Here is a 24,778-nt window from a genome sequence, read left to right on the forward strand (position 1 = left end):
TCTGCTTAATTCAGACACTCTGTTCATCACCACCCCCTTTTCTGAATCGTTTTTTGGCCACTATAGGTGTGGCAGGGTATACTCAGACATGAGTCCCTTTCTCACTGCACCATCAGGATTCAAGCAAGCCGGGCCGAAGACGGCTGAAATGCCAGAAACCGGTCCCCGGTAGCTTCTCTCCTTTCTGGTGAAGCATTGGCTTGGTAGTTTAGTCTGCCCTGTTCCCATGATGCACTGGGCCAGGGACAGACTGATTTGCATATAGCCAGGTTCTGAGCTGGGATGGTGCAGTGAGATAAATAACGGTGATGGATCAAGCCCTGATCTTTGGACTGGGTAAGAGTGGTCTGCTTAATTCAGACACTCTGTTCATCACCACCCCCTTTTCTGAATCGTATTATCACTCAGGTAGCACACAGGGAGGCCGTCAACATTCCTTTTACGGACGCCTTTGGTCCCCTTAATTTTCACAATTACAGCAGGCTGTGCTGTTCCCCTGCGAGAAGCCCCAGGAGTTTAAACGTTCTCTCACTTGGGGCCTCTCGCACTTTTCTTTGAACTTTAAAGGCTGCAACAGCCCCTCCCCGCTCGAGCAGACTGTGGACTGGCCAATTGTCATTCTGTCTGCTGCTGATCATCACATAAAGAATGACAATGGGCCGTCTGCCTTTAATGTGCCTTGCAGACATCCTACCTGTGTTTTTAAAAAAAAAAAATTAAAGAGTGTCAGCAAACACCGCCAGCCTCAGCAGGGAGGCCAAGGTAGGGAGATAGAGACAGACAGAGGGAGACAGAGAGAGAGGGAGAGAGGGAGACAAATAGGGCGGGAGACAGAGGGAGACAGAGAGAGAGGGAGACAGATAGGGCGGGAGACAGAGAGGGAGGGAGACAGAGGGAGGGAAACCGAGGGAGGGAGACAGGGAGAGAGACTAAGGGAGGGAGGTAGAGACAGACAGAGTGAGACAGAGGGAGACAGAGAGAGAGGGAGACAGATAGGGCGGGAGGCAGAGGGAGACAGAGACAGAGAGAGAGAGAGGGAAGGAGACAGAGGGAGGGAGAAAGAGGGAGACAGAGGGTGACAGACAGAGGGAGGGGGATGACCGAGGGAGGGAGACAAACAGACAGGGAGACAGATAGAGGGAGACAGGGGAAGGGAGACAGACAGAGACAGACAGAGGGGGGAGACATAGAGAGAGGGAAAGAGAGGGTGAAAGAGAGGGAGGCAGAGAGAGAGGGAGACAGAGGGAGGGAGAGAGAGACAGAGAGAGAGGGAGACAGATAGAGAGGGAGACAGGGAGGGAGGAAGACAGAGAGGGAGGAAGACAGAGGGAGAGAGGCAGAGGGACGGAGACAGAGGGAGGGAGACAGACAGAGGGAGACAGAAGGAGGGAGAGAGAGGATGAGAGAGGGAGGAAAATAGAGAGAGGGAGACAGAGAGAGAGAGGGGGAGACGGACAGAGTGAGTGAGACAGAGGGAGAGAGAGGGAGAGAGAGAGAGAGAGAGGGAGGGAGGGAGACAGACACCGAGAGAGATAAAGACAGACAGAGACATATGGAGGTAGAGACAATGACAGGCAGAGACAGACAGAGAGATGGAGAGGGAGACAGAGGGAGGGAAACGAGGACAGATAGAGACAGAGACAGACAGACAGATAGAGGCAGAGACTAAGACAGACAGAGAGGGAGACAGAGGGGGAGAGTGAAAGAGACAGAGAGTGACAGAGGGAGGGAGAGGGAGGGAGACAGAGAGAGAGAGAGAGAGGGAGACAGAGAGAGGGAGACAGAAGGAGGGAGAGGGAGAGGGAGAGAGGGAGAGGTAGAGGGAGACAGAGGGAGGGATACAGAGGGAGGGAGGCAGAGGGAGAGAGACAGACAGAGGGTGACAGACAGAGGGCAAAAGAGAGAGAGAGGGAGGGAGACAGAGAGAGAGAGGGAGGGAGACAGAGAGAGGGAGGGTGACAGAGAGAGGGAGACAGACAGAGGGAGGGAGACAGAGAGATAGAGGGAGACAGAGAGATAGAGGGAGCCAGAGGGAGGGAGACAGAGGGAGGGAGACAGAGGGAGAGGGAGATAGAGGGAGGGAGAGAGAGAGAGAGGGAGACAGGCAGAGAGAGACAGAGGGAGGGCGACAGAGAGAGGGCATGAGACAGACAGAGGGCAGGAGACAGACAGAGGGAGGAGGGTGGCAGAGGGAGGTAGACAGACAGACGGAGGGAGACAGAGGGAGGATGAGAGAGGGAGGGAGACGGAGGGAGAGAGAGGGAGGGAGACAGGGAGAGGGAGGAAGAGAGAGAGGGAGGGAGAGAGAGACAGACAGAGTGAGTGAGACAGAGGAGACAGAGAGAGAGAAGGAGGGAGAGAGGGAGAGATAGAAATAGAGAGAGGGAAGGAGAGAGAGATAGAGAGAGAGAGAGAGAGAGAGAGAGAGAGAGAGAGAGAGAGAGAGAGAGAGAGATATAGATAGATAGATATATAGATATATATAGATATATATATATGAGGAGCAGTTGTAGCCCAGAGTGGTGTCGGCGCTCCCTTCTCGGCTGGTGCAGTTTTCTACGGCTGGGCCAGTTGTTTGCATATAGCTGAGAATACCCACAAGGGGCAATGAAAACGCACTCTCTCGCCTCAATTTAAGTGATAGCGGTTTATTTAGTAACCAGTACCCAACGCGTTTCGCTTCTTACAAAGCTTGCTCATGGGATGTTGAGCCAGTTTCTAAGTCCTCCTTTTAAACACCAGGTCATGTGACTTCCTGTGTTGTTGTTATATGCATGCTGGTTAATGTAGTTCAGTTACATTGTAGTCACCAGTATACACTTTGTCATATCCTTCCAGTTCTCTCCAATGAGCCCATTGGATTTCAATTTCCGTGGTACTCCTTCTTCTTGTTTGTGTTGCCCTCTAGTGGGCGTTTTCATTATTGTTCAGGTGCACCATTCAGAATGGACCCTGAACAATAATGAAAACGCCCACTAGAGGGCAACACAAACAGATCTGAATGTAAGAACAGAACTGAGTAAATTAACCTGGGTGCAAGAAGGAGTACCACGGAAATTGAAATCCAATGGGCTCATTGGAGAGAACTGGAAGGATATGACAAATACTCACTAAAGAGGTTAAAAAACAATGTCTGCAAATCAAGAAATGCACTCACCCCTTCCCTTCTTCCTTGTTGTCACAAACTGTGAACTACAAAAGTGTATACTGGTGACTACAATGTAACTGAACTACATTAACCAGCATGCATATAACAACAACACAGGAAGTCACATGACCTGGTGTTTAAAAGGAGGACTTAGAAACTGGCTCAACATCCCGTGAGCAAGCTTTGTAAGAAGCGAAACACGTTGGGTACTGGTTACTAAATAAACCGCTATCACTTAAATTGAGGCGAGAGAGTGCGTTTTCATTGTCCCTTGTTGGTATTCTCAGGTAGGTATATATATATATATATATATATATATATATATATATATATATAGCTATATAGATGTATAGATATATAGATATGGGTGTATGCCGGGTCCTCGGAGAACTGCTGACGCCCGTCAACAGAAATCCGGCAGGGAGCCCAGCCACCACTGTAATCCTGAGTGAAGTCGCTGAGCTGCTTTCGTCCAGATAATTACAGCCTTCAGCCGAGAAGGGGATAACGAAGGGTGAAGCATCTCAGTGCAAGCAGGAATGTTGAACCTCAAAGGGGGTCTGGATAATAATGAAAAAATACGAGCCAGCTGCTTGCTCTGTGAGGCAATAACCAGGTGAATAATCCAGGTAAATTGTCCAGCACCTTCCTCTTCGTGGGCAGGGCTTATATAGTCGGTCCACAGGTGTATCATATCTCACTCATGAACTCGTGTTCCCAGGGCTTCTAGGAGTTGTCGTTTTTTACATTAATCCACATCCTTCCCCCAGTCACACCATTATAGAAATGAGGGGGATGAAAAGAAGGAAGGCTGGCTCTTGCGCATACGGCCATGACACCATCTAGGATATCTGGCAGAAACCAATATCCACTCCAGTGGTTTCCAGAACTGTGGCTAGGAGATGCAAGGTAGGTCCAGGCGATCCAGTGTTTCCTGCCTCCTATCCTTCACCAGAAAGCTTGGTGGTCCAGGCTTCATGTTCTTCAATGCTGTTGGCAGGTCCCTTTCCATCAACGCCTGCTGATCAGGAGTCAAAGCCCATGGAGCAGCCGGAGAAGAAGGTATTCTCGTCTGGGAATATGGCTCTAAAATCCACGAATGTCACATATCTCTTGGGCATGTACATTCATGCCCTCATGGACACAACCAAGGAGGTTGTGCCGAAGTTGCCTGCAGAGGTCCAAGGGGATTTTTCAAAGGTGTTATCAGACACCTGAGCTGCTGCCTGCCAAATGATCCAGTCTGGCCTGGACACAGCTGAAGCTGTAGCCAAAGCAATGGGGTCATCTGTGGCGACATGTAGGCATGCCTGGTTGCATGGTTCAGGATTATCACCTGATGTCCAGGCTACATTGCTGGACTTACCATTCAATGGGTTCAATCTGTTCGGGGCTAAAGCGGATGTGGCACTGCAGCGCTTTAAGTACAGCAAGGCTACGGCAAAGTCTTTGGGACTTCAGGCCCAACCCAGGAGCTTTGGACAGTTTTGCAAGTTTCATGCCTTCGCAAGAAACTTGTCCCTTCGTGGTAGGCAGCAATCGCAGCATCAGCAGGCAAATCCCTTGTACAGGTCTGTGGCGGTTCAGAAGGAGGGACTTGGACGATTGTGCAGGGTAAATGTGGTTTTATTTTTATAAAGGTCTTTTTCCTCCTTTTTGTGAGTCTCTCTCGAGCTAGGGCTGCCGGGTCCAAGGTGTCGGCAAGAGCGCGGGGTCTTCTTGGACTGGTCCGACTTGTCTCCGCCTCTGGGGATTCTTGTGCTCTCTCTCTTCTCGAGTTCCAGCGCCACATGCGGGAGAGGAAATGAGAGGGCTTTTAGCACTTCGAAATACTGCCGTACCGTACCCCCAGGGTACCAGGGAAGTGAGGACACCGGGTGTTTGTGATCTTTACAGTCTACTAGTGCTCCAGACTGGTGAGGTACGTTTAGAATGAGGAAAGGAGGCAGGGGGGGTTTGGGAACAAACAGGTAGGGAAGAGAGCACAATATATACACTAATTACACGGTGTTGCCACGCTGCCCCAGCCAACCCGAAATACGGTGACGCATCTGAGTGAGCCACACTCCTCCTTGAGTGTGGCTGGGCGGTGCTTGGTATCGTTGGCCTCCAGGCACAGCTACTCCCGATCTCCGCTTCTCGATCTCCTCACTCGAACCTACTCCGTGCTCCATAGTCTCCGTTCACTCTCCTCTCTTCTCCCAGGTGTCGGGACACACCTCTCCTTCCTCTTCCGGCTTCTTGTCCACTCCTCGCTATGCCACGTCATCAGGGGGCGTGTCTACAGTCTTCCAGCTGCTTGTTCCACACAGCAACGCGTCATAGGGGTTTGTCTCTTCCTTTGCATACCCCACCTTGTTAAAGGAACAATCTCCACTTCGTAGGGGTTGTTGGTGCCAGCACGCTTCGGACTCCGTCTCCCAGGTGTGCTGAAGTGGTGAGAGAGAGGAGGTGTAAGGTCCTTCGGTCTTCCACCAGTCCTCATTGGTGGTGTCCCCCGCCTCCCTGTTACAAGGTCCTACTCTGGAAAAGGCAGAGGTCGTCTGGGGGGTTCTGCCCGGCAACGAGTCTCCTCCTCCTCCTCTGCCTCTCTAGCTGTTGTTGGAGGGAAGCAGCTCTAGCTCCACCATCTTAGAGCATGCTTGTCCCGTGGAAGGACGGGTGTCCCATTGTCTACCTCATTGGAGGTCTGTTACTACAGACCTCTTGGTTTTAAACATCATAGAAAATGGGTATGCCTTGCCCTTCCATGAGTTTCCCCCTCCTTTCCCTCCCCATCCTGGTCTTTGCTTAGAAGAGCATGTTCTGCTTCTCCAACAGGAAGTGCTATCATTGCTTGAAAAGAATGCAATCAAGGTAGTTCCATAGCAGGAAAGAGGTCAGGGGTGCTTCTCTTGGTACTTCCTGATTCCCAAAAAGGGCGCTCGTTTACGGCCGATCCTTGAACTCAGGGTTTAGAATTTTTACCTCAAACAGAAGAAATTCAACATTTCTGGAGAAGGAAGATGGATGGTGTTGATCGATTTACTGGATGCGTATTTTCCCATTCCCATTCTGAAGTCGCATCAGAAGTATCTCCATTTTATGGTGGGTTCTCAACATTACCAGTTTGCAGGCCTTCCGTTGGGCCTTACTTTCACACCTCGGGTCTTTACAGAGGTGATGGCAGTGGTAGCAGCACATCTCAGAAGGTCAGGGATTCCTGTGTTTCCCTATCTAAACAGCTGGTTGCTCAAAACAGTCACAGGAGATGGTGTTGCGTCACTTGCAGGTGAAAACACAGCTATTGTTCAACTTGGGGTTTTCGATAAATGTACCTAAGTCTCACCTGGTGCCCTCTCAGCACAACCTGTTCATAGGGGCAGTACTGGGCAGTACAGTGAGTCATGCCTTCCCGCCTCCACAGAGGATTTAAGACATCCAGGCTATGATTCCAACTTTTCAGAATGAAGCGTCTACTCCTGAAGGTCTTGCTTCTGCTCAGTCTGTTCGCTTTCTGCATTCTGAAGGTCAACCATGCACACTGGCATATGAGGGCCCTCCAGTGGTGTCTCCACAGGCAGAGGTTTCAACACAACAGAGATCTTGAGGAATTGGTCAAGATCTTCAGAGATGCAGGGGATCTGCAATGGTGGATTGTACCAGTCAACCTGTCTCAAGGGAAGCTGTTTCACCCTCTTTTTCCAGTGGCCACTGTTATCATGGCTGCCTCCAAGTTAGGGTGGGGAGCGCATCTGGGGGATCTGGAGGTCTAAGGTCTTTGGTCTCCAGAGGAAAGGTTGTTCCACATCAACGTTTTAGAATTGGGGGCAATACGTCTGGCTCTTAAGGCCTACCTTCCTTCTCTTTGCAGTCAGTTGGTTCAGGTCTTAACAGACAACACTAATGCGATGTGGTCATCAACAAACAGGGAGGAGTGGGGTTGTGTCTTATCTGCAGAGAGGCTCTACGACTCTGGTCCTGGGCTCAGGACCATCAGATTTCCGTTATCGCAAATCATCTGGCCAGAGAACTGAATGTGCGTGCGGATAGCCTCAGTCGGCAATATTCTGCCGATCATGAGTGGCGTCTCCATCTGGAGGTGATCCTTCACATTTTCAGGATGTGGAGGTTCCCTCAGTTGGACCTGTTTGCCACTCACGAGAACACGCATACCCTGTTATTCTGCAGTATCCTACACAGGGAGCGTTGGGTCATGTATTTCATTTAGATTGGGGCTCACACCTTCTTTATGTGTTTCCCCCATACCCTTGATTCAAGTTCTGAGGAAGATTCACAAAGACCAGGCTCAAGTCATATTGGTAGCACCAGGTTGGCCGAGAATGGTGTGGTACATGGCCCTCTTTACCTCTCTTTGCACAGTCAGCGCCATCTCCCTCTCAGGGCCGACCTCCTCTTGCAGTCGCAGGGGCAGGTTCCACACCCCTACCTCCAGAGCCTACACATTCATGCCTGGAGATTGAACAGGGTAACCTGAGTTCTTTCTCTCTCCCACCGGATGTGGTGGATGTTATTATTATATATGTTAGCCAGAAGACACTCCACCAAATCTGTTTATTCTAGTAGGTAGTTTAAATTTGTTAAACGGTGTGGAGAGAAATCGATTGATCCCTTACAGGCTCATTTATCTGATTCCCTGAGTTTCCCTCTTTCCCTAGTGCAACAGGGTTGTGCAGTAGCTACTGTTAAGGGCTATTTATCTGCCTTGTCAGCTTTTCTGTTTACCAGATCAACCCTCGCTGTTTAAGTCTCCCATAGTTATAAGATTCATTAAGGGTCTCACTAATAGGTTTTCTTCCACTCCTCTTATCATGCTATATTGGGATTTAAATTTGGTTCTCACATTTTTGATGGGTTCACCCTTTTAACCCTTGCATAGTTGCCCTAAGGTTTCTAGTGTTTCAAACTATGGGGCCTATTAGCAAGAAATAGCGATATGTATCGCTAAACGTGGTTAGCAACTTTTTTTATATCGCTGGATATTTTAGCGGAGAAAACATGCTATTAGCAATGTTTTTCTCCATTGCCCTAAAATATCCAGCGATAGCGTCGAAATGCGAGAATATCGCTGGAAATCCAGCAATATTCTCGCATTAACGCCAATGGGGGCTTAATCTGATAATCCACCCCCATTGACTATACAGGTAAGCCAACTTTTTAGCAGGCGTTAGTTTATAAGGATAATCACGCTTAGCGCAATTTTTTTAATCGCTTCGCCTGCCTTGCTAATAGGCGATAGCTGTGTTAGCGACTGTTTTCATTCGCTAACAGTTTGGGTACACCCACTTTGCATGCCATTAGCGATAAATATCGCTGACATGCAAAGCGGGCCCCAAACTTGTAGTATCGCCTAAAAGCTGTCGCTAACTGCTGTTTGCGACAGCTTGCTAATAGGGCAATAAAAATATTGCTGCTTTAGTGGGAAAAAGTCCTGCTAAGGCGGCGATATTGCCCTTGCTAATATGCCCCTATATTTTTTATGGCAATCCCTTCCGCTAGGAGGGTGGGTGAATTGCAGCCTTTTAGTTCCAAGCCTCCTTTTAAATTTTTCCATGTGGATAAGATGGTTCTTAGGACCATAACTGCTTTCCTGCCTTTCTACTTGGGGCAGTCCATCACCCTACCCATTTTCTATCCTCCCCCTCACCCTTCCAAGGAGGAAGAGGGACTTCATTGCCTGGACCCAATGAGGGCAGTCAGCTTCTACCTGGATACAACCAAGGACTTCAGGGTGGACAATCAACTCTACATTGGTTATGTGGGCAAGATGAAGGGCAAGGCTGTCCACAAAAGAACACAGTCTAGGTGGATTATCCTGTGCATCAATATCTGCTACGCCTTGACCAATAAGGAGCATCCTGAAGGTATTTGTGCTCATTCTACCAAAGCTAAGTCTTCTTCTGCTTTGAATAGCGTTATCCCTGGAGTATACATCTGCAGAGCCGCAACTTGGGCCTCCCTCCACACTTTTGCAAAGCACTATTGTTTAGATTCGGAAATGAGGAGGGATGGCAGTTTTGCTCGTTCTGTGCTGCAGGATTTTTTGGTATAGGCAGGCAGGCACCCTCCTCTGGGAGCAGGACTGCTGGGGGTTCAATTCAAAAGGTGAGGTATCCACAGGCAGATGTATCCATCAGAAGAACAAGTCACTTACCTTAGGTGATGCTTTTTCTGTGGATACAGTATCTTCCTGTGGATTCCTCACTTACCCACCCGCCTCCCTGTTGACTGTCTGGTTATACCTAAAAATTATCAATGTGTATGTTATGTGATTTATTGCTTGAATCATGAGGCTGTTGGCACTGGGAAATGTCTATGATGAAGAATTTCCAGGTTTGGTTGTGTTTGTATAATGTGTATACTTGTGAAAATGTTGTCGGTTCACCCGTTCGCCCCGAAGGCACTGAGAAAATGGGTGGACTGATGTTAGCACACCAACAAGGTCTTGTTATCGCTCCGATGACATCACGCGGAGCCATTTCATTGTGAAGTCCTCGTCAACGTGGGAGAGCTGAGGAGAAATGTTACCATGGAATGTTGGTCATTGGTCTAATTCAAAAGGTGAGGAATCCACAGGCAGATACTGCATCCACCAGAAAATCAGTTACCGAAGGTAAGTAACTTCTTTGGGATCAAAAGTTCATTTGTACAAGGCTTGGTAGGAGTGATACGATGGGCTTCTTGTCTGATACGAAGCAAAGTTTCCTCATGAAGAGAGAGAAGTCTCTGTTTTTTAGAAATTTTAAGTACGCGCTAGAACAACTGGAATTAGACCAAAGTGTTATTTTTTTATTGCCTGCTCAACTAAAAGCATGCCCAAAACATGTTTCTATAAACTTAAGTCAACGTCTGAATGCTGATTTTTGTAGTAAAAAAATGAGATATGACTCTTCAATAAGATACGCTATTATCAAAAGTCCACAGCCATATCTGGCATAAAATTTGTCGCATGGGGTTAGGTTTTTTTGCACTTTATTGACTGGACATTCAGCAATAAACTGCATTATCACAGGCAGATACAAGCTAAAGTGGACCTGTGGTCGCAGGGCTGTGGTAGTATAAAACGTTCCTTTGGGCCGGGAGAGAATGATGACTCCATGGGGGATGTTAGAGGCCACCTGCATGGTGTTAGGAGTTCTGTTACCTGACTCCTCAAGTTCCTCTGTCGGCCACCTGAGCAGGTCTTTAACACACAAGCCTGCTGTTAGAGCAGCCTGTACATGCACCGGTGGGATCAGCCAGTTCCTGGGCAATATGACCCCATAAGCGCCTGACTAATGCATTGTTGTGTGAGGCTGATATATTTGCCATATTTTGCCAGCTCCTTCGGCTCCGTTAAAGTAAACACCAAGCTTATGGCCTTGTTTCATGTTCTTTTTCCATAAGCCAGAAAAAGTTGTTTTAGGAGTATGCAGCACAGATTCAGGAGTGCCGGACAAAAGCATAAAAGGTGGCTGAAGGATATGTACTTTTAGGCGCAGAGTCTGCAGGTTGTGGCGAGTGACTGCTACTAGGGGCTTATGTCTCTGGATTGTAAACCTATAAGCCTTACAAACATTATTTGTTTCAGGCACACTTTCCGAGTGGCACAGCTGAGCTACAGTTGGGGTGTGAGACTGGCTGATTGGATCCATGTCGCTTGCCTTTGGCAATCTTTTTGTTTGTTTTTTCAACGTTGCATTGATGGCAGCATACGAAAGCTGCAAACTATCCAATACTGACTGGTCTATTTGAATGGCTCTATAAAGGTATTACGACCATGGGTGACCTTCCTGAAAGAAAATTTGCTGGAGAATGGCTTTCATGGTGTTGGATAGGGTCTTTTGAATCTTATAGTAATAATTTACAAAGGATGCCATACTTGCCAAGGTTAGGCTCTCTAAACCGAATTCCAGCCTTAATAAAAACCTCCGCAGATATATAGAGAGTCTCAAAAACATTTTGTATGCCTTGAGCTGATACTTATCCATGGTGTTGACTAATTGACCCAGATAGACCAGTAGGCCAAACCTAATAGTTGGCAGGAGGGTTGCAGCAATTACTCGTCTTATCGGAACTGTGGAAGGGCTTTCCAAAGCGTTATTTGATTTTCACATTCTGATTATGCTGGCTTCGGCTTTTGTGACCATGTGTGAGAAATGCTTTCTGGCTTCTCCTCACCCACACGCCGAGGTAGTTGTAGCTGACCACTGTTTCAATTTTTAGTGAGCCCATGCTCCAGGTGTAGTAAGATTTTTTGGCTGAGCTACCAAAAGCTACTACTTTGATCTTGGTGCCATTCAACACTATGTTGTTGTGCTGATTGTACATATTGTAGAGTGTTTTGGACCCCCTGTGTAGGCCAACTCTGGAGTGGTCCAGGAGGATGATGTAATCAGCGTATTGTAGTCGTGGAATTTTAGCAGTGAAAATGTCGGGTGGAATTAGGTTTGCATGTTTGAAAGCTGCATCCATCTCGGTCAATAGAGATTAAAGAGCAGAGGTGCTGACACGCAACCTTGCTTAAGGCCGTTGTCTGTCTGGATTTTGGTGCTCATCACTGTTGGTGTTAGCTTGACCCGCACTCAAGTAGAGGTGTAAAGAGAGAAGTTGTTGGGTATACCCCAGTCTTAGAGCTTTCTCCATAGGATGTTTCTGTCAACCAGATCGAAGGCGGATGAGAAGTCCATAAAACAAACATAGAGCGAGAGTTGTTTCTTGCATGGTGCCTGACGAATTACGTAGGATAGGGCACCTCCATTGTCTATAGTGGAGGAGTTGTCTCTAAATCCTGTTTGGAATAATTTGTTTTGATTCTGCCCAGCGTTCCAGATCTTGCAGTAGGACTGAGGCGTAAGCCTTAGCTTCAATATGCAGAAGAGCTATGAGGCGATAATTAGATGGATTCCTTCTGTCAACCTTTCTTGTATATGGGGTTCAGGATAGGTCCCTTCCAGTTCTTTGGAACTTGCGTGGTTGCTAGGTATGATTGATAGTGCGAGGTTAAGATGGCAGACCAAAGGTCGAGATCCAACTACAGACTACTGCTGACCTTCTGCATTCACGATAAACATGCCAATGGCACACCTGAGTCCTTCTCAGACATTCCCTTTCATCGAATCTGTTCTGGACACAGTGTGGTTTTGGGCTTATCCTCCTGAGCAGTGAGTCCAGGATATTCAGGTTATGATATCGATGTTTCAGCCTCTATCCTGAATTTCGGTGACAATGTCCTGTGTCCTGTTGGTAAATCATGCCCAATGGTATATGCAGGCTCTGCAATGGGACCCGAAGTTCCAGAGGAATCTCTCCGATGTGGGTCAACTCTTAGAATAAACTGCAAAGGACCTGCAGTGGTGTCTATCGAACCGCGATTGGGTCAGAGGCAGACCCTTCTCCTTTCCCCAACCAGTTTTCACATCTGAGAGAGATGGAGTTCAGAGGACTCTGGTCTCAGTTAGAATCTAGACTCCACATCAACCTGATGGTACTCCGGATGATCCAATTGACATTGAAGGCATTTCTTCCCTCAGTCAAGGGGAAGTTAGTGCAAGTGTTCACGGACAACACCACGCCATGTGGTACTGCAACAAGCAAGGCAGGATGGGGTTGTAGACCCTTTGTAAAGATGCCCTGTGTCTTTGAACATGACTGGAACAGCAGGGCTTAACCCTGATTGTGCAACCCAATCCTACAGCCCAACAATTTCCACAGCCTACCCTCCTGCTGCACACCCTCACTACACACATCTGACAACCCACAATGGCCCTCCAGCTTCAGCTTACCCCCAGAGCTGGGTGTAAATGGGAGCAGAATTGTCCCCAGAATGGGGAATCCTTCATGCAGAAAATGACATAGCACTTTTATTATTCCTAACTCCAGGCACAAAAATGTGGAATTACACCATGTAGCAGTGCAATTACTGACTAAAATTGACCAGATTACAAACAAACTGTACAAAGGTATTGAAGGTCTGAAGTCTGAGGAAGGGATAATGTCATACCTAGGCACTGTATCAAATGCACGTCATAGATTCATCCTAATCAGATTTCAATTAAATCTTATTCCGTGCATGTTGGCACATCCTACGGATATTTACTCCATAAATGACTTACCCTGCTGTCCCTTTGACAGTTCATCTGTACAATCAAATTTATATATGTTTTTCTTCTGTAAATTTTATAGGGACTCCCGTAAAAGACAAATTCTCCCCCTGATGTGCAAATTTCGTTTTAAACAATGTCGCGTAGCAATCTTCTTTTTACAATCCCTGCCTAACCCAATAGTTTGTTTGTCAGTAGTGTCTTTTTTAGCTCAATCATGGAAGATTAGGAGGCAGTACAATATCACTAAATGAATTCTAAATAGTTTTTACTACTGTTATTACTTTGCCATTTTTACTTACGGTGAGGATATGTATAGCACCCTGTTTCTGCACTGATTGATTGATGTCTTTTAAATTGTATTTATTTGTCTTTTGCTGTCCTTAAACTGTATTCATCTGTACTTTCATGATCTTACACTATAAGTATTGAATAAAGTAATTGACTGATTGACTGATTGGCTAAAATTGGCGATTTTGGACCCATTAATTTTGGCTGCCTGCAAGTATACATAAGAAGGATGAAGTTCCTATCCGTAACTCAACAGCAATTTACCTTGACAATATGGTGGTAGTTAGTGTTGTGGGCTTGCTATTTTTGTGGGCCAATATACTGACCACAATATACTGTCACTGCACCAAAATGCAACAGACCAGAACATTCTTCTTCTGACGCCTTACCTGTCCTTGCTTTTCGGAGACAGGAAGAGTGGAGCACTCTTTGAGCCTTGTCACAAGGAGACGGGAGAAAGGTTTAAGTAAGAACATTTAATTTGCAATTGCAGACTGGCAAGGGGAAAACCATCAGCCACTCCAAAACCTTGGCCAAAACAGAAATTCCAGTAAAATTCAGTGTTCTAGTATCAGCAATTTCACTCTCACCAACTATTTGCAATAAATTAACAAAACAGCAATAAAGTAAACAAAGAAAGGAGAAAGGAGATTTAAGCAGTTACAAAAGCGGCAAACATTTACCCAATGGCATTGGAAACATTTAAGAGCCTCTGTCTCTAAATCTCCTCAAATATGCAGACCTTAACTAATCGTTTCATGGCTGGATTTTAGCAATGCTATATTAGCAGACCTGCCACATTCTATACTGCTCTCAAAGCAGTTGTCCACTCCACTACTATGTTTCTTTCTTCTTCCAAGAAATTTGACTAAATCACCATTATTCCTATTGACCTACACTGGCAAGAATTAAGTTTAAACTGGGATGCCTGGCCTATAAAACAATTAAATTTAACTTGCCACTATACCTCTCTAAATTATTCAAAGTATGAGTGAGCATGAAAAAACACAAAAACAAAGACGGCTTCTTGCTTAAATGGTCAAATTCCTAAACGATGCATGACCATCATCAGTCCTTCACAAGAGCTGCAACTCTCACTTAAAACTCATTCCCAGCAGACATCAGATTGAAACTCATCTTACTATTGTTCCAGCAGCACTCAAACACTCACCTATAAAGACTACTTCTGTCACATAATTCATAGTAAAATGTGGAAAGGTCGCACTGCCTGGCATGGTTCAATGACACAATATCGATGCACATAAAATTAATATTAAAAATATCAGCAATGAAATATCATTAATAAAAATATCATGTTCCTATACTTAATTAATAAAACCACAAATATCGAGCACACAAATATCACTGTTAAAAAATGTGTTTTTTTCTCATATCAAAAATAAAAATATTGGAATCAAAAATATTGTTACCTTTAAATAAACATATATTTAGTCAAAAATATTGCAACACACAATATTAATGATGATAATATCACCAAAATAATTACATTATCATTCATAAATATAAAAATAACCACGTTTTACTTTACAGAAAACATTGCAGTAGACATTTTTGCAAACAATAAAATATATTACATCCCCAAAATATTTATAACTCACACCAAATTTTAATATATAACTAAATACATAGCAACAACAAAATATTTGCATAAACCCCAAACATTTATACAAAATCTAAATATTAAAAAAAATGCAGATTTATTAGAAGACTTCTTGACAAAATGTGTCAGCCATGATTGTTCTTTACTTGCACCCTTGATTTATTTCACATGGATTTATTGGCACACCGGTGGGCCTGCAGCACCCATTAGGCAGCACCCACCATGTCACCCACTAGAGTAGCCTTTTAAAACATGTCTCAGGCCTGGCACTGCAGCATGGAATGCAGTTTTAAACTGCCATTTTGACCTTGAAAAATAAACATTTTGCCATGCCTAAACCTTCCTTTTAATACTAATAAGTGACCCCTACTGTAGCCCTTAAATATCATATGGTATTGTGCATTATTTTAAAATAGTAGGATATATGTACTGAAGCTTTCGAAGTCCTGTACTGAAAAACCCCTTGAGTCCGTTCTCAATACTGTAAAGCCTATCTCTCACATTGACTAACACTGGGTTACCTTATTACATTTATTAAGTGATCAATTTAGATTGGGAGCAAATAGAGGTATGGTATTTACACTCAAATTAATTGCAATTTTAAATCCTCTGTAATTCTGAAAATGAAGTTGCCATTTTCTTGCCGTAACCACTTGGTGCCTGCTGCCAGAGTTCACATGACTATGAATGGCTCTTTTCCTGGGGTCTATGTATTCCAGTTGGACAAAGGGGACTTGATGTAGGCAGGATGGCTGGGGCAGAGCCATTCCCCACCCCACTTACATTTTAAAGGGCCTTGCCTCCTGCACACACAAAGGAACCTAACAGTAGTGTATTTTGTCAACCCAAATTTTTTGGATTCTTGCCAGGGTAAGGGAAGAACTTTCTAGAACCAGACAAGGGGGTAGTATAATTAATCTTCCCACGTCAGAGGCTGGCACCAGCATTGATGTCATTCGGAACAGAACTCTTCTCTCTGGACTTTGAGAAGGTAAGATTTTCAATTGTACTGACCTGGTCCCCATATTGAGCCTGCACTCCATCACAGTTAACCTGGACTTGAGTTTTTCCCCGGTCTAGCACGACCAGATGACCGTGAGGGTCAGGGCCGGACTGGCTGTAGCAGGCAACTAACATTTCCCCAGTGGGCCACCATGATGGGGGTTGGTATTGAGCCCCAAGGGGGCCGTTTTGTTACAGGGCCGCTTTTGCAGCATAGCCTCTGTAACAAAATCGTCCGAAACCGGCCATGACAAACAGCTCGGCCACACCCACAACCCACCTTGGGAGCCGGTGGATCACTTTGCCAGGGCCGGTTTTGGTTCCCTGTCCGGCCCTGTTGACGGTGCTCTGTACTTTTAGGTGCTGTATCTACCTAAATTGTTGAAATTCCATATCTCTGAATATACTGATTGACGTTTTGTTGTTCTGGTACCATTTTATCTATTAAAATGTACTCAAGTTTTCTAAATTGTTTCGAGATTTTTCTTGTGTTGTGTTTTTCCTTTATTACTGGTTCACTCTGACAAGGATTGCAGCTGTTGCCTGAGTGGGGCAATGTCACTTTTTCACACCCCTTTCTCTTGCCCTTGCTTTTCTGGATATAATTTACCATGGCGAAACAAATTGAATTAAGTTTGTTTTTTGGGAAGTTTCATGCAGAGACAAAGTTATTAACAGAACAAAGAAAGCCTAAATATATTTAAGATCAAAACTCTGACCTACCCATAAAAAAACAGTTGCTATATTACACTCTGTCATATGAAGGATATAGATATGTATATTTTGTATATGTTAACATGATGTTATAGTGAGGTATCATAAAAATATCCTCAGAAATTCAATGAAAATACAAAAGGTTAAAGTGATGCTATAGTTAAGTTAAAATGTAAGTTAAAATGTAACTTTTTAAACCAAAAAACACTGATATTTAGCAGTCATTGTTAAATTAGGTAACTATAACTTGCAAACTTGAGCCGCACTGCTTATGACCTCACTTATGATCTCACGCATTACATCATTCATGACATGTTCAATAATATTGATAATATCACGGATGACATCTGAAATTACATAAATGTGCATTGCGAGTGCACAAGTCATAGTTCCTTCATTTAACTTACCACAGGTGCGAAGCTAATAAAAAAACAGTGTAGCCAACCAGATTGCTCAATTATTTTAAGTTACATGCCTGCAGGACAAATGTCAAGATATATCTAAAGTTTGAATCTTAATTTCTCAAACTCTAATCCATGGATTTACATGAAATTAGAAAAGACTCGCTTTCTAGGTATAGATTCTACTTTCTGCCAAATTTAGTGTAATGTAGTTCTATTCAAATATGCTTATGGAAACTCCATGGGGAAATTGCATTTTGTGACCCCTCCTGTTTCTCAGCCCTCACTTGACCGATATCCCAAGCCATTCCAGTAAGGAGCTGAGGCAAATGAGCTTGTTTCTGGAAAGTACTGTGAAGATTCGTCAAGTAGCACCAAAGTTACTAGCAAAAGAAAAAATCAATTTCCTATGATAACAAGGTCCTAGTTAGAACTACACAGTGGTGATCGTCATTGGGTAAGATATATATATAGATATTATATATATATATATATATATATATATATATATATATATATATATATATATATATATATATATATATATATATATATATATATATATATATATATTCACTTAAAAAAACATAGGTTTCAGGCCTTATATAGTTAGGAATTAGCATTTAAAAAAACATTGAAATTGCTCCTATATAGTTAGTTGTACTAACGCAATCCACTGCTGATGATGTCACATATTACATCATTCATGACATGGTCAATGACATCACTGATTACATCACTGATGACATCTCAAATGACATCACTGATGACATCACTGATGACATCTCATTTGATATCACTGATTACATCATCCAGTGACTGTGTGTTTCTGTAAAGTTTAAATATGTTTTACATATTGAAGAATGAGTTGATGTATAAGTGTCTGGATGAAGGATTTAGTAGGTGCGTGACTGACTGTATGAGTGAGTGAATAAATGTGTCTTACTAAATGCATGGGTTAGTGACTAAACTGTCTGAATGTGCATCAGAATGTCTGTTGTTGTGTAAGCTGCTGCATATGTTGATCAGTAGCTATATGAGTGGCTATATGGGTTATTGATTGGTTGCCCAAATATTTGAATGGGAGACTGAGTGTGTGTGTGGGTGGCTGGGAGGTGTGTGACTCTGTGCATAGATGTGTGAGCAGTTGATTCACTAGGTGTATGAGTTCAAGAGTGCATGTGGAAACAGCTATATGGGCGGTTGACTGTGTGCATGGGTGTGTTGGTGAGTGAATGGATATCTCAGTGCTACATGTCCAAGTAAGTACATATGTAAAACACAGTGCATGTGAGAGTTGGCATATATAAATGACTATACATGAGAGCCAGTGAATGTGCGAGTGGCTGTATGGATCATTTTGTACTTGTATCAGTGATTGTATAAGAGAGTAAGTATGTGTTAGTATATGTTTGAATAAGTAAGGTGTTGTGTGCATAACTGTATAGTTGAGGAAATGGAAGTGTGATTGATTCTTTGCATGACTGACTAGGTGTGTGAGTAACTCCATGGATGAGTGGCAGTGTGTGAGTGTCTGTATAGGTGTATGAGTGCATATGATAGTGTTGTATTGATGAGTGACTGTATGTATGAGTGATTCTATGGGTGAATGAGTGAATGTGTGTGTAGACCTAGGAATCAGTGAGTGTGTATGTAGTAACTGGTATTGGTGTGTCAATGGTTTCAAGAATGGTAGTCTGTATTTAACACTGGGTGTGTCAAAGGTTATATTAGAGTGTGTGGAGGTGCATCGTATTATCACATGAATGATATCATCAGTGATGTGATCAGTGATGTCAAATGAGATGTCACCAGTGATGTCATCAGTGATGTCATTTGAGATGTCATCAGTGATGTCATCAGTGATGTCACTGACCATGTCATGAATGATGTAATATGTGACATCATCAGCAGTGGATTGCGGGTGCGCGAAATATAGTTAGTACAACTAACTATATAGGAGAAATTTCAATGGTTTTTTAAATGCTAATTCCTAACTATACAAGGCCTGAAACCTATGGTTTTTTAAGTGAATTTGCAAGGTTTTTAAAATGCTAATTCCTAACTATATAAGGCCTGAAACCTATGGTTTTTAAGTGAATTTGCAAGGTTTTTTAACAGCTGATTCCTAACTATATAAGGCTTGAACCCTATGTTTTTTTCAATGAATTTGCAAGGTTTTTTAAATGCTAATTCCTAACTATATATGGCCTGAAACCTATGGTTTTTTCAGTGAATTTGCAAGGTTTTTTAAATGCTAATTCCTAACTATATCTGGCGTGAAACCTGTATTTTTTTCAAAAAACTTCAAAGGTTTTGTAAATGCAAATTATATTAGCGAATAACGTTTTTATATGTTAATATCCTTCTGGTACCACCTGAGCAGCCATCTTATTTCTCAGTAGAACTGAGGCACAAGAGAGCACAAAACAAGAGTGGAAAACGCAAAAAGGGGGCAGGGTAGAGACTCCCTGACCCCCTAGCCCTTCTCAGGTTGTCCCAGAAGGACTCCAAGGGCAAAATTATTATTATTTTTTTTTAAATAAATTCGTGGGGTACGGCGCACGGTACGCGCACGGTACACGTACGTATGCACGCCTATACGCGTACCGTGCGCATACCGTGCGCATACCCCGGGATTTTTTGATTTTTTTTGCCCTTGGGGGTCCTTTTGAGACCCCCTGAGAAGGGCTAGGGGGTTGGGAGGTCTCTACCCTGCCACCTTTTCGTGTTTTCCACTCTTGTTTTGGGCTCTCTTGTGCCTCAGTTCTCCTGAGAAACAAGATGGTGGCCAACTCTTCCTGGTTTGGACAGTTTGGAATGTTGGCAGTCGACTGCCAGCCAATAAGGATCACGCTCGCGCACATAAGGGTACGCGCACGTACGCGTACGGTACGTGTACGGTGCGCGGACCCGTAAGCTCATATAGATATATATAAGTTTTTGAACCTAATTTTCATAAAAACCACTGGAGCAATTTTCACCAAACATAGCAAAGGCACATCTGCGTACCAGTCCCTACAATTTTGCCTAGTTTGGCGTTATTCCGTTCAGCGGTTCGGGCTGTAGACTTGTCAGACCGTCCTATGGAAATTAACATGGGGAAAACACGTTTTTGGGACCCCCCTTTTTTCTCAGCCCCCACTTCACGAATCCCCCTGAAACTTTCAGGGAAGGAGCGGAGCGGAGCTGGTCAAAATTTTTGAAAATTACACGCAAATTCCTCAACCGGCGCCAAAGTTATTCCCAATAATATGTTGCAGATTTCCTATGGTAGCCAATCCTAACTATATATACCTACTGGTAGGTAATAAATAAATATATATATATATATATATATATATATATATATATATATATATATATATATATCGCGCCACTCCACTTGCACGAGCAGTCGCCTGCGCCTTTCTCCTTTGAAAAGAACGTGGAGCACAGACCCAAATAAGTGCTCAGAATCTTCTTTATTTAGCTGTGCAGATGTCGGCCATTACGCGTTTATATACATATATATCGCCAATATATATATATATCGCCAATATATCAAAAATGTGTAATAATAGTTTTAGCAGAGTTCCCATAGGAAATACCTTTTTTTGTTTTGCTAATAATTTTGACGCCTTTGACAAATCTTCACAAACCTTCAAAAAAGGTGCTCTTTTTTGCCTAGTTTGTGCATCCAGCTTCCAGTGAGAATAGGGGGGGGGGTGTTCTAAAATGCTGAATCCCCATGCATTTTCGATTTACTTTTTCAAACAGAGCAGCCACAAAAACTACTGAATGGAAATATACCAGATTTGGCAGGAAGCTATATCTTGTTCCATAAAGCATGATTTTTGGAATTTGGTATAATCCATCCAGTAAGTTTTGAGAAATTAGGGATGAAAAGTATTTGTATATCTGGTCAGTTGGGTTTGAAGGACTCTTATGTGAGTCCCTCAAATCCAATTTAAAAAAAGAGTTTTCTGATTGCCACAGGGGACTTTATTTCCTTTGGGCCACATGGGTGAGCGCTTTGATTGGCTGCCTACACAACATGACTTACAATGTTGCAAGCAGCTATTACAGGATTCAGGTACTTAGTCCGTGTCCTGAGTTTACTGATGAAAAAATATATAGGGCCCCCTACAGGCCTTTAGGAGGGGTTCCGAAACCAAAAGATTTATTTTTTAAACTGCGATCCCACAGGAGTCTTTCTGGACTCCCGCAGGATCTCAGCTTTTTTTTTTTAAACAAAAACACTCCTGCCATTGTATAAGATTTGGCCTGGGGGTCTTTATTAAAAATATTTGGGGAGTGAGCATGCGGCCCCACTCTCTGAAAGGCCTCCTCATTCATAGCGAAGGCCCTGCAGTCCTGACTGTGGCCCCACACTTGAAGCGGGACCTTTTCAATGAGTAACTACAGTGTGGAGATTCTGCCACAAGTGCAGGCCCGGCAGATGTGCGGACCCCCCACCATGAGTGTGGCTCCCCCTCCACGATTGCGAGGCCTCCGCTTCAAATGCAGGTCCCCAGCCACGACTTTGAGGCCTTCCCCACAAGTGCAGAGGCCCTTTGAGAATCGGGTCCTGAGTCTCTAATGGGCTCCAGCCGAAACCTTCACCTGGGGCTGAATGTCTTTCATAAGGGAGAGGCGAACGCAGCTCCCTTCGCCGATCCTCCATTGGGCCACAGGGACCCCATTGCCTGGGGTTGAATGTCCATTATAGGGGCGAAGGAATGCGTCCCTCCTCCCCAAACCTGTTAAGGCCCCAGGGACACCATCCCCTTGGGCAAATACCTTAAACAAAAGGGGAGGGCGCCCTTGGCCCCACTCTCCACACACCAATTAAGACACCAGGGACCCCATTCCCTGGGTCCAATACTGAAGAAGAAAAAAGTGGAGGTGTCACGGAGCTCCGCCTCCTCAAGGCTGTTAACGCCCCCTGGGATCCCATTGCGTAATGGACTCGGTGAAAACTCGGCACAAAGACTGCTTATCCTCACCAGTTGGAACAAGGTGACGGACTCTAAGACACCCAAAGCTCTGCGAGGAAACAGCCATGTCACACCTCCAGTCTACCACTGATCGTGGTAAATACAGCGCCTGAGGAAACGAAACATTTCTTTTATGTCATGCTGGTTCCAGGCAGCCTTTCTAAGCATACTTTTTCAGAGGCGAAATTAATTTCTTTTTCCTGTTGTCAACTCGAGTCAGTTGTGCGCAGCCCCAGACATTGCTTCCACTCTGTGACCGCCACCATTACTGTCAAAGCGTCGCTGAGGTAATTTCTGTAACAGCTCTCTTATCTCCCTAAGCCTCTCGGCTGGAGAAAAATATAAGGTAGGCTCTGACAAGCATGAGCGAGGGAAATACACGACGAGAATGTTCCATTATCCTAAAAGGATTGGCTGTACCAGAAATATGTTAGACCGTGAATGAGTTTGTTAGAAAAAATACACGGTTTGGATGACTAACCTCTCGAAGGCGGATATTTTTGGTTTCACCTGGCAGTTGAATTTGTACCAAAGAGAAGTTACATATGATTTAAGAACACAACACTGAGTAAATCTGGTACGTGTCAATATAGCAGAGGCTTGTCTTTCTTTATAGTAACACCCTCAGGGCCTCATCTACAAGAAAACGATGCAGTGCGGCGCCGCAAGCCATTTAGCTGCACGGTGCCACAGGGATGAGTCGTATTAACAACAATACCACACATCCCTGTGCTTTTTCCTGCACTGGCGCACAATGGTCTGCCATGCTCCAGCGTAGGCACACTTCCGTCAGTTTGCAAGGGAGCCTACACTGTGGGAATGAGAACATAATGCAGCACGCACAGAAAGAGGAAAAAACGAGGAGAAATAAAAGTATTTCTCCTTCTTGCGCCATTCCTAAGCCTCCCCTGTGGAGGCATAGGATTCTGGCGCATTCTCAGTTTTACAAAATGTTGTTCCATGAATGTTGCCAGGGAACAGCAACACCCGTGGAACACCTCTTTCATGCGTAATGTGAGAAATGGGCCCATATTTACAAGGGAATAAAAAGTCACACAGGCTGACTCTAAATGGCTTTGTAAATATGGGCAAGCCATTTACGCCACCAGCGCGTCAAAAAAAGTGACCCACAGGCGGCACAATGGGCTTTTAAAGAAGCCCCTCAGTGCCTAAAACATTATTCAAATAGGAATAACGCAGCAATGGGTAACAAAAATCCGGCCACTTCAAAGAATACGGCCTCTCATCACTAAATGCACATTTTTTTCAACACTAAACCAGAATTACATGAACATATAACAGAAATGCATGCATGCCAGGCAGATTCTGCCCCTGTTTTGAACTAACATTTGTCCGCCAAACTGATACAAATTCTTTTTGCACCCGTCAGTTGGTATACATGTTGATTTTTCACTCTGCTGGTCGATGTCACTGCAAAATTTCCCAGATTCCCTTCCAAATAGTTTTCAACTAATACTAAATGACAAGGCAGAGGTACAATGTATCCTATCTGACCGAAAGAGGGTCAGATTCCCCACACATATGAGCACATAGGCCCCAATTACCATTTGTGCAGAGCAGAACTCCCACAATTTTAAGTAGACTTGTTTTCCCTGAATTTTATCGGTGCATAAACACCAGCCCAGATTTTACCAAATGGAAGATGCTGCATAAACTAGTCTGCCAAGAAGACCTTTGTGGAAAAGTCCAATCCTACATACCTCACAAGGGCCGGTGTAATTTGCTGTACCTATAATTGGTTTGCTTGCTTCCTTTTGCAGTGTTTTTTAGACATTTATGTGTCATTTTCAGTGAAATACTAGACAAGGTGCTTTATGCTTCAAAACGGTATTATCAGATCCAGACCTATATACCCCAATACTATCTAATGTTGCCTGCTGGCAGGCAACATTTTGCAATCTGTGGCATTGGTGTGCAATGAAGGTACAAGCATCCTCTCAACTTCCAGATGTACACACAGGCCTGGAATTCTATTCTGGTTTTGAGTGGCCTGGTAGAACATCTCTCATAGCAGATCATCACTACAGAGATTTTCAGGAGGCTCAGAACGGTGAAGGAACTCTTGCTCACACTTATCAACAGATCACTGACATAATATCGATCACACTAATATAGAATTACACAAATATCGAGGATAAAATATCGAATACAAAAATATCGAATTCCTATCTACAAACAGGTAAGTACAAAAATATTGAATCAGAAATATCGTTAAAAAAACTATAGTTAGTCAAAATATCGAATTTTTGTAATGAAATATTAAAAATAATTAACTAAAATATACTTAAAAATACTTAAATACCTTAAAATCATAAAATAATTAATTTAAGTTATAAAAAAATATACAATTGTATTTTTCAAAACATATATACATATATTACCATAATGTTAATTAAAAAAAATACAATACTTTTACCGTAGGATATCGGGAGGGTAATATTTACTATTACCACTCCAGTGAGTACAACAGTAGGGAAAGCATTGGATAGCGTAGGGGTAAAAATTACTATTCCCACTCG

This window comes from Lissotriton vulgaris, chromosome 1_1, assembly GCF_964263255.1.
Source record: "Lissotriton vulgaris chromosome 1_1, aLisVul1.2, whole genome shotgun sequence".
NCBI lineage: Eukaryota > Metazoa > Chordata > Amphibia > Caudata > Salamandridae > Lissotriton > Lissotriton vulgaris.